This window comes from Agelaius phoeniceus, chromosome 18, assembly GCF_051311805.1.
Source record: "Agelaius phoeniceus isolate bAgePho1 chromosome 18, bAgePho1.hap1, whole genome shotgun sequence".
In the NCBI taxonomy this organism is placed as follows: domain Eukaryota; kingdom Metazoa; phylum Chordata; class Aves; order Passeriformes; family Icteridae; genus Agelaius; species Agelaius phoeniceus.
Genome location: NC_135282.1, coordinates 8,349,153 through 8,364,531, shown reverse-complemented (window position 1 = coordinate 8,364,531; position 15,379 = coordinate 8,349,153). Strand labels below are relative to the sequence as shown.

Below are 15,379 nucleotides of genomic sequence, written 5' to 3'. Positions count from 1 at the left end.
GTAACAGAGAATTATGATATTCACACTTTCTCATAATACTACTCTGGGTATAATATATATAAAGTTTCCTTAATACAAACCACTTTGGAGTAACAATCAATGAAATACATTAAAATACAATAAAAATACTGGGTTTAGGATAAAAATGTGGTTCCAACCTATGGGCTTGTAAAGGAAAAGTCAGCAGAGCCTTACTCCTCTTGTAGGTAAATTCTGAAGTTTCATCCCCTTGTTCACAAGCCAGGCAGAATAAAAATATCCACCTACACTAAACCAAAGGGAGCCACTCGTAACCCAGACACAACCACAACAGACATTCTCGACAGTCCTTGGCTTAATAGAACACTGCTTTGTGGTTATACCCACCACTAGGATTTCATCTTGCAAGTGCTAGCACGTTTAATTTATCCCAGGTCATACATCAAACATAATATTAAAATTTAAGATGGCATTTGAGATTCAGACTTTCTTCTGCAGTTTGAGTAGAGAGAACACAGTTGGGACTGTGGGTGCACAAGCATATTAATACATAAACACAAACCTGCAGCCATCAGTCAAGAAAAACAATTGGTCTTTAAGAGGGGAAAAAAGTTGTAAAAAGAATCAATTCCATTAAATAGCTCTATAAATCAATTCCACCAAAAATCAATGGGAAACTACATCCACCATGTGCCAAGTAACTCCCACACATCAGGTGCAACTGTCCGTGACAGCGGCCACGCAGCAGCTCTGCCTGCCGGGAATTCAGGCAGCCAAGGGCTGGAGCAAGAACCCCATTGCCCAGGCTGCCTTCCTGAGAGCCCCAGCACTGCCCATGCTGCCCTCCTGAGAGCCCCAGCACTGCCCACACTGCTCTTCTGAGAGCCCTGGCACTGCCCAGGCTGCTCCTGTGCGAGCCATGGCACTGCCCAGGCTGCCCTCCCACTTCTGCCAGGGTGCCTTAGCCCTGCTGGCTGAGGGGGAGCTGCAGCCGAGGTCTCTGGGAAAGCAGCTGCTCCCTGCCATGGCCCATCTGCTCCTGGAGCCCATGCTGGGACCAGCCCACACTCACAGAGCCATGGAACCCCCACCTCCAGACACCGTGGTGGCAGTCCCACCTAAAAATCAGTGGAGGAAAGCTCAGGTTTCTTGTTAGAGCCAGGCATTTTACATGCCCAGGTCTGAAATGAAGCCTGACTTCAGGATTTTCCAGCAGGTTTTGTGCCACATCAAGCATCCCCAAAGGGGAGCTGACTTAGGCACAGGTACAGGGAAGGTGGGAGGGGAGCATTAAGAATGTGGGGCCCAGCAGCATGCAGTCAGTCACATACTGCTTAAACAAACTACTTGGTTAAGCAGGAGTTCAGGAGTTCCACACTGTGTCACTCTTGCTAGTTCAGTGACTCCCACAGTGACTGTGCCAGGCCACTGCCCTCTCACTTTCAAAGTGCAGCTCAGTTGCATTTTCACATTTATAGGTGGTGGGTGCCCCTTCAATGACTGGAGAAACCCTTGGGGCTTTCATTTTGTGCTGGCAGCTCTCAAATGACTTTAGAAACAAAACCCCTGGGGCTTTTGTTCTGTGTGGCAGAGCTGAGAGGGCATGGAAGATTCTGGCTTTGTTAAAACCTGTAGAAAAATTCATGTCCTGTGTCTTCCCCTTCATGTGCTTCACATGTGCAGTCATGTCTCTGGGGCATTAGAGACACACTGTTCAAGAAATTCAGACCTAGCATTTTTGCAACAGAAAAACTTGATGAGTTGGCCTCTGCTATTCAGCACTAAGTACCAAAACCCATTTTTTCCTGTTGTAACTGAATGTCAAGTGTACCTTGACAGCTACTGCACACAGAAACACTCATGTCTAGTATTATGCATGTATATTTTAAACAGAGAAAGAATGCACATATGTGTATAACAAATAATGAACAATTTAATGAGAGGGCTCAGGACTGTCCCTGGCAGGGAAAGAAACTACTGCATCTCTCTAAGGCTCTGTGACCCAGCTGCAGGAGGGATATGATCTCTAAATTGCATTTTTGATCTTGGGCCTGATCTTAGCAATCAGCACCCTCAGCTTACTGATTTCAGTGGGATTTGAGAGCATTTGATATCAAACCTTCCATCAGTCACAAGTTTCCCCCAGATGTAAGGACATGCAGTTCTAGAAAGCAAGACCTTGTCATAGGCTGGAGGTTTGATGTCAAGAATAAGTGGGAATTGTACAATCAGGGGCTTCAATCTAACCACTGGTATTTGGCAAGACAAAGCAGCAATACATTGAAGTCTGTCTCTTTTGAATTATTCCTTAAAACTCTGTCATATGACTCTTCTGCTCCAGAAGAATTAATCAAATATTTTAAAGTATACTAAGGGAAGCTGAAGGCCATTGTCAAGAGAACAGCCAGATTTTCCTGCAACTAACAGTGGAAGTTCCTAATTTTCCCTGTTCCTAAATGCATCTGCAGTGATACTTCGTTTATTGGGATTTCAGTTTCATACACTCAGGAAAAAAAATATTTCTGGCAAGTGACCTTGAAGTATTATAATAAGGAAGAGCATTTGCAGAGACTTTTGAAAGACAGATCCTGTTCTAAAGAGAGTCTCCATGCACAAACAGATGCCACACCAACACTTACAGGGATGTAACTTGCAACTATTTGGTGGCTCTCCATAGTTCTGCAGTAGCTTACAGTGAAGAAATTACTGTTGTATTTATGAAGGACAGCCCAAAGCATGGTGTAAAATTTGTACGGAAGGAGACAGAGAAAACAGACAGGAATAAACACAGCCCAGAGAACAAGGAGATTACAGTGATACAACAAATATGTAGGAATGGTTGGAAAAAGCAAGTATGTGCACAACTGGAGAAGAAGAAAAGAATCCCACAGGTTAGATAACCAAAGCATAAATTTCAATAAGCAGACACTATGGACTAGGAGTTGAAGCCAGCATAGGGATCTAAAGTGTCAACTTATATTTAAAGACTATCATAGTTAAAATCATAAGCCAAATTGCATAATAGGCAAATGAGATGAATTGAAAGATTAAGCTATGGAAATTGACTCAGAGAGAGGATTGTAAGGATCTTTTATTTTTAAATCCTGCTCCTGAACTCTTTTTTACTCAGAGAAAAAAAATATCTTAAATCCCATTTCCTGCCAGTATAGGGCTAAAATGTTAACACCATATTTCATAACAGTTAACGTGAAACAGGATTACTGTGCTGACTTGTTCTTGAAGAGCAAATACACTCTGCAAACTAGATTGGGAAGGAGGTAGATTTCTTTCTGACAAATCCGCTGACAAGAAGCAGGACAGAGAAAACATATTTTTCTCTGTGACTTCTGCGGATGAACAGAATTTTAAAGTCTGTTGTCCTCAGTAGCATTAATGTACTCTTCCAGTTGGACTTTTTTTTGTTCAGTTATTCACTGTAGAGACTGACTTACTATGAATAACCATGCTTTTCTTTCCTACTCAGATGAAGTGCTTACACTCTTTTCAATGAAAGCAAAAGAAATGCCTTGTTAACCTTAAGTTTAAAATAAGCCAGAAAGATCTTACAAAGAAAATCCAATGACTCATCAGAAGGAATAACTTCTCAATAACAACCAGGCAACTGCCTCCTAAGAAAACTAAAGATTCAAACCCCTACCCAAGCAGACTTGCCAGCCAGAGCCTTCCCTGACAGCGCAGTGTATCTGGGACTTCCTGTGTCAGAGCCTTTTGCACGGAGAGCACTCAGGCAGCGAGTGTGTGACACGTCCAGCGAGGCTCCTAATGTCTTGCCTGTTTTCTCTTGAGCCTCTGAACTGTGACCTCAAAGCAAATGAATCTGAGAAGAAAATACATTAATCAGGTATTCACTCAGCCTGGCTCTGGGTTTTTAAAGCAGGGATCTGAATCAGCTGTATCACCTCCCACTTCTTTCCTGATACAATTAGTCAGCATCTGCCCCGGCAGCCAACCCGCTGCCTCTCAGAGGGGGGGACAGGCAGCTGCAACTCCCTTGCCCACTGCTACTTCCAAGCAGGCTGCAGAACCACATAGACCAGCTTCTGAATTCTGGCTGGTGAAGGTTAGCATCCCTTCCCTGTGCTCAGGGGAATGAGAGGAGCTGAGAACAGCCACCACTTCCAGCCTCTTTGATTCCCTGCTCCAGCCCAAGTGCAGGTTCAGACGTGCCCCAGCCACACCTCTCCCACCTTGGGCCAAGGCCATGCCAGCTCCACACACCTGTTGGAGGCTTCCCCACATTTTAAGGGAATCCCCAGAAGAGGATTTGCAGGTGCTGCACTCCCTTCAAAGAGTGCAGGCAACAAATCATCCTGGGAAATTGGACCCAAAGCATCCAATGTAGCCCTCTGACCTTTTCCAAAATGTTCTCAGCCCACCAGGCTGGCAGGACTGAACTTTACAGCTAAGTGTTTTGAAAGAAGCATGTGCTTTTAAAATCCAGTTGAATTTTTGCTAGGAGAACTTTACAAAGGCATCATTAGTGTATCCACAGGAGTTTTGCAATTTTAGGTTACAGGTGATTACAGCAAATAAACAGGCATGCAAGTCAGGGTCGGAAGTGGGCTTCTACTTAGAGCCTGCCTCACCAGGCAGCTGGAAAATAAATAAACCCCCCAAGCAGTTCTGTTTTACCCAACAGCTTTAAGGCTCCAGCTCCACTCCTAGGGCTGGATTGTGCAAGCTCTTACTCCAGCAGTCACACCGAGTTCAAGCAAAGTGCCTGAGTAAGCATTTGCAGAATCTGACCCCCCCAGCCAGTTATCTATACAGCACCTATTTGGGCCTTGCACTGCAAGCTCTTTAGCTGGGGACATGGTCTGGAAGTATATTGTCAGCTGCAATGGGCTTTATCTCCATTTATAGCATTAAATCTAATTTTTGGTGCCAAGTGCAGTGTTAGCCTTACAATGACATCTATTAAAGACATTTTCCCTTGAAGACTGTGATCTGACCAACAACCAGTTTGCACTGTTTGTATATTTATTTTATTACAAAACCACCATATTCATATTATCTTTCCACTTCTCTAATTTCAAGCTTTTTCTTAAAATACAGTACAACAGGCACTGAATTACAGAAATCCCACACTCTGGCATTACATGGACTTCACTTGAGATGCTGCCATCCTTCCTTCCCTGAAGTTAAAATTAAAGCAACAAACTTGACTGGTTAGTCTCCAGTAATGTGTAGGTTTAGCAGAGGCAGACTTGTTTCCTCTGTGCCATCAGAAGCATTCCTGATGGCCACCCAGCCCCTTTCCCCCTGCCAAGACACAGAGGAGGCCTGGCACAGCATGGAGCAGTTCTTATGGGAAAAAAAATTGCAAGTTCCCCTGAAATGCTGCATCCTGCATGCCTCAAAGGACAGCTGCTACCTTCTCACTTACAAAAATGTGACCCGAGCCAGTCAATCTACAGCACTAATGCTGTCAGATACCCTCCCACTCACCACTTCTGATGGTCAAAGCCATTGAAATGCAGTGACTTCCCCTCTGCCCCAAAAGGGGATGTGCTTTGCTTTTGCTCCAGGAAGTTTTAGGGAGGGTGCTTTGGGTTTTTCAGTTTTTGGTGAGGGTACAACCCAAGCTCTTTTAGGTAAACACAGAGGTAGCAGGAGTCCATGTGTAACCACAGAGGAAGCGAGCACAAATAGGCAAATGTTCTGAATAATGGCAGTGCAGATGCACATGGAAACTTGCTTGAACTCACTTGGACTCCTTTCCCCCTTTCTTGTCCAACCAGTTAAAGGATAGGGAACATCCCAAGCCTCTGGCATACAGTATTAGACGCTCTGGGCATTAGGTAGAAAACTGATAAGATAAGTCTTTTGAAATGGAACAGTTGGTGTCATGTAGCAGAGGTCCCACTTCATATGAACTCTCAAAATTTGGAAAGGAGAAGAAGGTTTTATTTATTACAAGTGAAACAGAGAAACTGAGGTGCTTAATCAGTCATTTGCCTCTAATGGGAGTGGAAGGGTTTGCTGGGCTGTGGCCATGGCTTCTGTTCCGTACTCTTCTGCAGCTTTCAGAAAGCCATATAAACATCTCAGAAAAAGTTACATGAATATGCCAGAGACCCAACTGTAAGTCACAGATTACTAATTATGAAAGCATTGTGAAATCTTTGAGTTGAAGGGATGTCTTTTCTGGATAGGCAAATATTTTAATTCCATACTCCAATGATCAGTGTTTCAGCGGACCCTTAAAATATATTTTCCTTCCATGACTGTCCTCTATGGTTAGTTACACCTCCATGCATGATTTCAAGTACTACAGCTCTATCAGAAGTACTAGTTTTCTCTGCATTTGGTTCCACTTGCAAGACTCTGAATTATTAGTACGGCATTCAGCTTGAAATCCTCTTGCACAACTAACAAGGTGAAATATTAGAAAACAGAAGTTACTATTGCTATTTTCTGTTCATTAAATGCTAGTGGAAATTCAGCCCATCTTCAAAATACCATGGCTTTACACAGGCAGAGGTGAAGAGGTACAAACACATGAAATTATTTTTCCAGATTCCAACAACCTGTCAGTGGCAAACAAATTCTCATACTCAGTTCTGTTTTAGCCACCAAAATAAAGATTGTCAGAATGATGCTGATGGTCCTCTCTCTGCACTCAGGTCTCTTTTTCCCTCACTCAGGGGCTGAGGAATATCAATACAACAATTAAACCCATCACCTTACAAGCAGCAAACAGAAACTGGGAGACCCAGCCTGACTGGAATAAACCAGCTGACTACAGCTGCTAAAAAGAGGTCCACACTTGGGCAAATACTCAAGACATTCCTTCTCCAAGGCACCACCCATAATAACAGGCCAACAGTCTCAAACACCTCTGCATTTGGATGGATATGCAGAACCGCATACATTAAACTGCTTTTCTTGGAGTTCATTTAAGAATGCTGCCAGCTTGTAAACAGCAGAGTCAGTTTTGCTGCCAACACAATTTCTACCTAGAGCAAACGGAAGTGCTTTTCCAAGAATTTCCAAGACTGTTGCGTCACACCGCGCGCTGGCATTGCACCATGCAACCTGAGGAGAGAAGACACAAAAATACAAGCTGCTGCTTGGTGCATCCTGAAGGGAATTATTTAGAGGCATTTACTTATTTTCAGGAAGAGACTGACAGTGCAGAACAGACCTTCCAAAAACTCCCAGTGCTCCCTGCAGGGGAATATAGTTTCATTAATAGTTTCAGTCCTGTAGCAAAAAGAGAGTTATTTTTATAGCTGGCGTGTTTCAATTTTCATTACAATGTTGAAAGCCTTGTTTGATAAGGTACAGTGGAGACTAAGAAATGTAGCATTTCTGAATGACTAGAGAGATTTCTTTAGCCTCCCTCCCTTGTCATGGGTTTTGCAAAATCCTAAAGCATTAGTCCTTTGGCAACTTTACCATTTTGAAGCTTTATTAGAATTATGTGTATGATGACAGCATTTACAGAGTGTTGCTAAGGTCAGGGTCCCATTATGCAAACTTTTAAATATGATGAGCATTTATAAGATAAATACACAAAACAAACCAAGGACATCATACTCTCCATACTTAAAGATGAAGAAAACTGAACTTGCTTAACTTCCTTCATGACCATAATATGGAAAGTTTAAATCAGGGATGGAAGCAGAGTTCCTTGGACCACAAGCTCACACAGAAGAATTAAATGTGGGCAAATATTCAACCACTGCATCAATTAATAAAAGCAAACGCTTATAACCAAGCTTTCTGGGTAAAACTTTTCAAGTCATACTTTACATTACTTTTAAAAATCACTCAGACTTCATATGTCTGCTGACATATGAAGAATTTCAAGAGAACTCTCATGCCCTTTATTGAGAATTCTGGTACTATGGTTCTGGCTATGTACACTTCATAGCTGTGTACACAAATTTACAATTTTTAGTCGATTCTTTGCCATCTACAACTTTGGTAGATATTTTCCCTGCCTAGAAGGACATCCATGTTTTTCTTTGAAGACTGGGCATAATCATGTCATTAATATCACATTATCAAAGAACATTTGAGCTGCCTAGAAAAGAACAAAGAGCTTTTTTCAAGGACTTGAGGAGTTTGATGCAAGAAGTTCCACATGAGCACTGTTCTGGATACTTTATAAGGGTAAACAGAAACTAGGAATAACAAAGCACCTTACCCATTCAGGGATAGGGGAAACAACATTAAATAAAACCAGCACAAGTTTAAGTCTCATTATACACTGTCATAATTTCAAACCTTCTTTTAAACAGGTCTTGTTTTAAAAAAGCATTCTTCAATTATATGTCTTCCCTAGTGAAGTTTTGAGGACAATTTTTCTCTCCACAGAAGAAGACACTACTTTACTGCTCCATCCACTCTGGGCAGTGAACTAACCCTGTGCACCAGGAGCCTCTTGCAAAGGGACAGAGAGGCTGTTTTTTCCGTTTAGTTCAATAACCACTTCTTTCAGACTGCAGAAAGCAACTGAGATTTGAGGAGGGGCAGAAGGGCAGGAAAGCTGACTTCCCTCCAAATGAGAACTAGGTGTTAGAAACTAGTATCTGCTAGTTCCAAACTCAGAAAAGAGCAACAAAGAACACTTCCTTTGCTTTGCATTTAAATTGGAGCTGAATAAAAATCACAGAATAAGTCATACAGGAAGCAGCCTCAGGAGGTCATCAGAAAGTATTTTGATCAGAAAGTATTTTACAAATATTTTTATTTAACACTTAAAATCTTCAGGTTTAACATTTCATTGAATTTAATTCTATATAAGAAGTTTCTTGAGTCACTTCTCAGAAACAATAACACAGTAAATTAATTTTGTTTCTGATTTGCATGTTGAATCATAGCCTGAATGTGTTAACCCTGTCCTTCTGCTTAACATGAAATTTACTTTAAAGTTATCTTAGTTGCACATCAACATGTTTTAATAGGTACAGACCAGCAAGATCCAGTCTTTCTACTGGAGAGTAACTACCACATAGACAAACAAGCAAACTTTAAAATAAGGTTTCTTGTTGGCTGATTTCAATTCTCAGTTAAAACTGACAATGCAAATTACTCTATTCTGTTCTTTATCAAACAAGAGAAAAGATTTCCAAACTGTCAAACTGGCTGGTGGCATCTTGACAGCAGATGGAATTGCAGCAAGTGCGTGGCAGTGTCTACTGCCACTATATGGCAGTGTCTTTATGTGACTCCAGGAAAACTGAATCCCCTCACTGAATGGCTCTTTATCCAACAGGAAATGAGCACACATTTAGGGGAAGGAATCTGCTGTACACCCCTGTCATCTTAAACGGGTCCAGGGATGAATGGGACCAGCCCAGCATGAAAAGCAGTCAGGTTGTTTACCATGAGGCCTCTCCCCAGTCACTCCATCGTGTATCTCTTTTTACACTCATGGCAAAGGACTGATTTGAAGACAATTTTATCTTGCACAGTGTTTGGTTCAGTGGGGGAAGGGAGTGGATAGGGCAAACTGATATATTATGGAAAGCCATCCCCTCTTCCTTTACCCAGGGGACTGAAGGACAGCAAATGCCTCAGGCCAGCGCACTGACATGAAATGTTTCCTACCTCCCATCCAGAACCTGGGTGAGGACAACACTGATACATTTTTCCATACAGTGTCTAAAGCTGGAACAACAAGAGGGGTTGTTCTGACTCCTGCACAGATCTCTCAGAACACCTAGCAACAGAAGCAAGAAGTTTGCCCTGTTTTCAGGGATGCTTTCGTTGTGAGGGATCCCTGGTGACTGTTTTGAGCAGGAAACCAATCCCTGCACTTTTTTAAACTTTTCTTACTGCCAGTTGAAGACTCAGACCCTTCTTCTCCCAGCTTAGCTGTCAGTGCATGTCTTCTGACAGCTTCTGCAGGACAGCTCAGTTTGTCTTTTCTCCATTAGAGAGAGTAAGTGAAGGAAGCTTCTTACAATTGGTCCATTTCCAAATGCCCGCATGAGGTTTTTAGTTGAAAAGATCACTCTTTAGCCCCTTCAAATCCGCAGGGTGCACATCCGAAAATGTGATATAATACATATGTAATCCTGGATAAACTCCATTCCCCACCCCTTTCCATTAAGTAAAATCAGTAACTAGAATCCCTGTTTAGGATTTGTGATTACAAGGATCACAGTCCGCCCTACCCTGGTCAAACAATACGGGCTCTAGGAAAGCATGAGAGCCATCATTTCAATAAAGCAAACCCTGTTGCTTCCACTCCAGAACAGCTGACTTGAAGTGCATGCTAGGCTGTGCTTATTAACAAAATGAGAAATCTGATACATAGAAAGAAAACACTATGTGAGGATTAATCCTGGATTGCAGTTTGTGGCCAGCACTGGGCCATCATCCAAACACAGATGAAAAAGAACAGAATTTCTCCCACCTGTCACTTTACAGCAGGTACAGCTATTGCTGTGCTGTAGCCTCATCCTTTACAGCTATTGTAACAACTCATTTTGTATCAGCCTAAAATTCAGGATTGACCTCACTGTTTCATTTCTTCCTTGTTTTGTGGGAGCCAGCCCTGGAGGGTGAATTTTCTTTCCAGGAATTACAAACAAGCGTGAGTAACTTACAAGTTTGGACATCTAGCACAATACACGTATGCTTCAAGGAAAGAAACCCAGCTTAAAACCAGCTGGAACTTGGAGATGCTAACTGAACAAGAAAATAAAACTCTCAGGAACATCTTTTTAACATTGTCCTGGTGCTTTTGAGAGAAGTAAGCACACTGTCACTGCTGATTGCAAGAGACCTGAACAAACCAATGCAGTTTCTTTGCCAATGAGCTCCCACACAGCAGAGTGAAATCCCTATTGCAATGCATTGTCCTCGCTCCCAATAGTACAGCAAGACAAAAACCAATATAAGAAGGCCTAATGGCTCAGTCACTGGTGTTGAATACACACCAAACCAAAGAAGTCATCTTTATTTTTTTTTTAAATATATTCTCCTGCTTATGGTTGGGCTGACACTCTGTTGTTGCAATGCCACAGCTGAGCCCTGTTAATTTTTCTCCAAGCCCAGCAGGGAAGGCATGTCTGCTGATGCTGAAATGGGCCCTTCCCATTGAGCTTCGCCTGTCACAATGCAGCCAATATAACGGCTATGGCACAAATGTGATTCTGCTTTCTTCCACTCCAACACCACATTTGCTGCAGCACTGAAATGTCACTTTGTGGCAATGTTCTTCCCTGGCTGTTGGCAGAAGCTGCAGTGTTGTTTGTGCACTTTATCAGTCAGATTTGGTTAGGGTATGGGAAACCTGGTTTTCTATAGAGAAAACATGGCAACCTCTTCCTACCAATAGCTCTGGCTGTCGAGCTGTGATATGTTCATCAGACTGGACGACAGGGTTAAATGCTGCAGTCAGCACAAACAGTTCTGATAGGAAGGCAAATGCACCTCGGTTTTCAAACATCATCCCATTTCCCTACATCTATCATCAAAAAAGGCAGCAGGGGCTCAAAGAATAGCCACATACTATTTTCTGCAAGGTCAGAGGAATGCACAACATACACTTTATGTTTGGCAGCTCTTAATTACTATGGGCTGTAAAGATGCTAGAAAACAACAACTCTCATTGCAAGATCTGCTGTTCACAACTTCAAATTTCATGCTGTGATCACCAATTTTGGGCTGTGGTAGCTGTTTTAGAGAGTTTAAATCCATTACAAAGCCAAACTGCTTAGCATTATGTTGTTTTCTAGTTATTTTAAACAACTAATCAAAATAAATTGAACATGTACCCTTCTGGAATAAGGCCTCTCACCTTCTCTTTCTCTCCTCTCTCCCCCCACCCCTTGTCACACATCGGCTTCTGCCAAACAATTCAGCACTGACACTACAGCACATCACGTGATACCAAGTGCTTCAAGCATCTTGCAATACTTATTACTATCTACACATCCATAAGTCATTCCACCCAGAAATGTGAATACTAACGTGAGCTGTTTCCTTATGCATTAAAGATTTAGAGCTCTCCCCGATCCTTGGAAGAAGCTTGTCCCATGAAATACTGAAAAATCATCCCTTTTATGTGTGTGTCTCATCTGCATTTCACGTAGATTAGGAAGCATGACATAAGGAAAACCTGCCATATCCTCATACTCTCCCATTCCTCCTGCTTACACTCCTGCGGCCACACAAGTCTGTCGTGATTAAGCAATGGATTTTAGATGTCAAAGAACAAGGCACTTACACAGGGTGTCCTTACCCATGTTAGAATGGAAAGTAACAAATGTAAGAGGTTGCTTATTCTTAATGCTGATCTCCTCCAGAGCTAAAATGATATGTCAGTAGCAGGTGTCAAGTTTGAAGACCCCCCTCCCCTTCTCTTTTTTTTTTTTTTTTTAATAAATATAACAAAGGGCACACAGATTTGACCTAATGGGTCAACCATCAAAAGTTAAACTGATTTAAATAATTAGACCTAGAATGTCAGGCACCACTGCAAATAATTGCTCCTAATGCTTTTAGGATTAGATTGCTAATGAAAAGGCGCAAAAAGGAGGCCATTTGCAGTTGTGGAAATAAGTCAATTTTCTTTCCATATGTCATTTTCCTCATGTAGATTTGCTGAGAAATCTTAAGGAGTCATTTACAGCTTTCTCTCCAGAGCCGCTGTAGTATATACAATAGTTCTGAGTAATAAAAAATAGCAATAAGTCATCTTGAAATATTAGTTGTTTATGCACTGTATTTATCAAGCATAGCAAACATCTGCTCATAGTTCTGACATTTTCCAATGAAAGTGACTATTGCATATTGTTTTCCCCTTAATTTCTGGAAAAACATGGGAGCTATTCAAATATAAACAACATTCCGCAACAAATTTAAACCAGTTTTGGTCAAAGGACAGTTCATTAGCAGAATGTAATTCTGATGCTCTTAACTGGTTTCTGGCTGCTCTCTCAGATTTATTCTAACAACTAAGTAATACCCTGAGTGATTTCAGTAACCATCTGCTAAAACACGGTTCCATATATAATTCACTAATTCTGTGTAAAGGTGTGTATTACCCCCGCCCCACTCGCAGATTCTAACGCCAAGTTACCCGTCTCTGGAAGCGCCCAGGCCACCCGAGTTCGCAAAGGTTGCGGATTTCGTAGCTGAAAGATTCGAGCGCCCGGACCCCGTGTGTACATTCGCGTTCCCCGGGCGGCGGCGGGGCCGGGCACGGTGTCCGGAGCCCCCGGGAGGAGCGCGGCTGGCGGCCCCGATAACGGGGGGCGCGCCGAGAGCCGCCCGCGGCCGCCGTGCCCACTTCCACCTGGGACCCGGCCAAGCAGAAGTCAATAATTGACTTCCCCGCCGGCTCTCGCCCCGTACCAAAGGGGCCGGGCGCGGGCTGGGCGCTGCGGGCACCGCGGGGCTCCCGGGCCGCGCACCGCGCAGGGGGCCGGCACGCAGCCTCCCCCGCCCCCACTCCCCCCGCCGGCTTGGCTTTGCTTTTAAATGCAACCAGAAAAACACAAAAAGCCCCGCTCCCCCCGCCGCCGAGCTGGCACCGGCACCGGCGCGCCGGGAGATGCAGAGCCCGGTCCGGCTCCGCGGCGCCGTGCTCCCGGGACCGGGCAGCCGCGGGCAGCAACCAACCCTCTCGGTTCCCTCAATTGCGATGTCGAGCGCCTCGGCAATAACATTGCCAGCCTGGACGTACAATTTCTTTTTTTTTTTTTTTTTTTTTTTTTTTTTTCCCCAAACCGAGTGGACAGCTCTACGCTGGCTAGCGCGGCCGGGGAACGTGCATTTCCTGCGGGGCACAAAGCCGGCGGGCAGGGTCCGGGGAGCCCCTGGCCGCGGGAGGGTGCGCGATCCTGCTCCGTCCATTACGTCCGAGATGGGGCCGTAACAAAAGCCAGAGACCCGCAGCGACGGGCAGAGCGAGCGGGGCCGGCGGGTCCTTCCCTCCGCGATCCCGAGCGGCCGAGGGGGGCGGCGGGGAAGGGGGGAGCCAGGGCAAAAGTTCACCGCGGTCCCGGTAGGGCAGGGGGTGCTCGGTGGGGCTGGGGCCGGCGCTGGGGTTGGGGGATGCCGGCCTGGCTCGTCGCCTCGCAGCCCGGCGGATGGACCGCGGGGGGCGGGAAGGAGGCGATGCAAGTCCCGGGAGCCCCTTTCCTGCCCTCTCCTCCACAATGCGGCCAGATCCCCGGCACAAACACGCCCCCCGGCACCCCGGGGCTCCGCTCCCTCCTTTCGGGGAAAAAATAAAATCAAATAAAATACAATACGGCTCACTTGAAGGGACGAGTGGGGATGTGGAGCAGGCGGCTGCTCCGGGGCCGGTCAGCCCCACGCCGGCCGGCCCCGGCGGGCAGCAGCTGCGGCCCCCGGCCCGACCCCACTGCCGCCGGGGAAGGGGCAGCGCACACCCGTGCGCACACACACAAATGGCACGGGAGGAGGGGAAAGTTTCCAGCCGCTTCAACCAAATAACCAACATTTGCAAGCTCCAGACAGGCACGGTGGCCGGCACACCGATGCACGCCCCGGCCCCCGAAGCAACGGGGCAGCGCGCCCGGAGAGCGAGGGGAGGGGGCCCGGGGCACGGAGAGAGGGGGGCAAGGGCAGAGAAACCATCTCGGGTTTTTTCAATGGAAGTACCGCCGGTGCCGGGCACGGTTGATGTAGGGCAGAGAACAAGGGGACACCCCCGCCACCCCGGCGACTCTCCCGAGCGGACCCGTGCAGATGGGCAAATCACCGGGGCTGCAAATAAAGAGCGGGGGAGCGGGGCTGGGCTGCACCGCGGAGCCCGGCAGCGCCCGACCGCCCCGCGGGACCCGCGCCCCCGCCCGCGCCCGCGCCGCGTTACCTTCTTATTGCATCTGGAGCAGCAGCTTTTCTTCCCTTTCCCCTCTCCTCCTCTCCCTCTCCTGTCCTCTCGGTTTATACCAGCCTGTTCCTCATCTCACAGCCTTCCTCCCAGCGCCATCTTGCAAGCTTGTGACGTTGGGAGCCGCTCACCCCTGACCCACATTTGAATAGAAGCCAAAATGAAAAAAAGAAGAGAGAGCGAGGGAGAGAGGAGAGAAAGAGGGGAAAGAAGAAGAAGAAAGAGCGGAACAAGGAGAGGCAGGGGAAGCAGCAGCTAAGCAAGTGCTGTGCCACTGTGGAACAGCATCGACTCTGCTCCCTTGCCAGCTAGTTTAGTAATAAGCAATTTCCTGCTTTTGCAATAAATGTTGCCGCGGCGGGGCTGGGAAAGGGACGGGGATCTGAGTAATTCCCACCGAGGGACCAGGGCTTCCCCCCACCCCGAGCCGCCCCCCCTTCCCTGCCACCCACACCCCGAAACCCAGCCCGGAGCCTGACCACTGCCTCCCGGCAACCCGAATACTGCTGCTCCCTCCCAGGTTTTGAGCAATGAAAAAGGCATTTATTAAGA

General features: G+C 45.6%; 1 protein-coding gene across 1 annotated transcript in view; it reads right to left on the bottom strand.

The window, feature by feature from the left end:
- The window catches only part of HIC2 (HIC ZBTB transcriptional repressor 2), a 70,788-nt gene extending 55,615 nt beyond the window's left edge, over positions 1-15,173 (bottom strand). Inside the window, exon 1 of the mRNA XM_077187897.1 lies at positions 14,807-15,173. The gene's annotated coding sequence lies outside the window, so the exon portion shown is untranslated. The remainder of the gene's footprint in view (positions 1-14,806) is intronic.
- Positions 15,174-15,379: the final 206 nt, after the last annotated feature.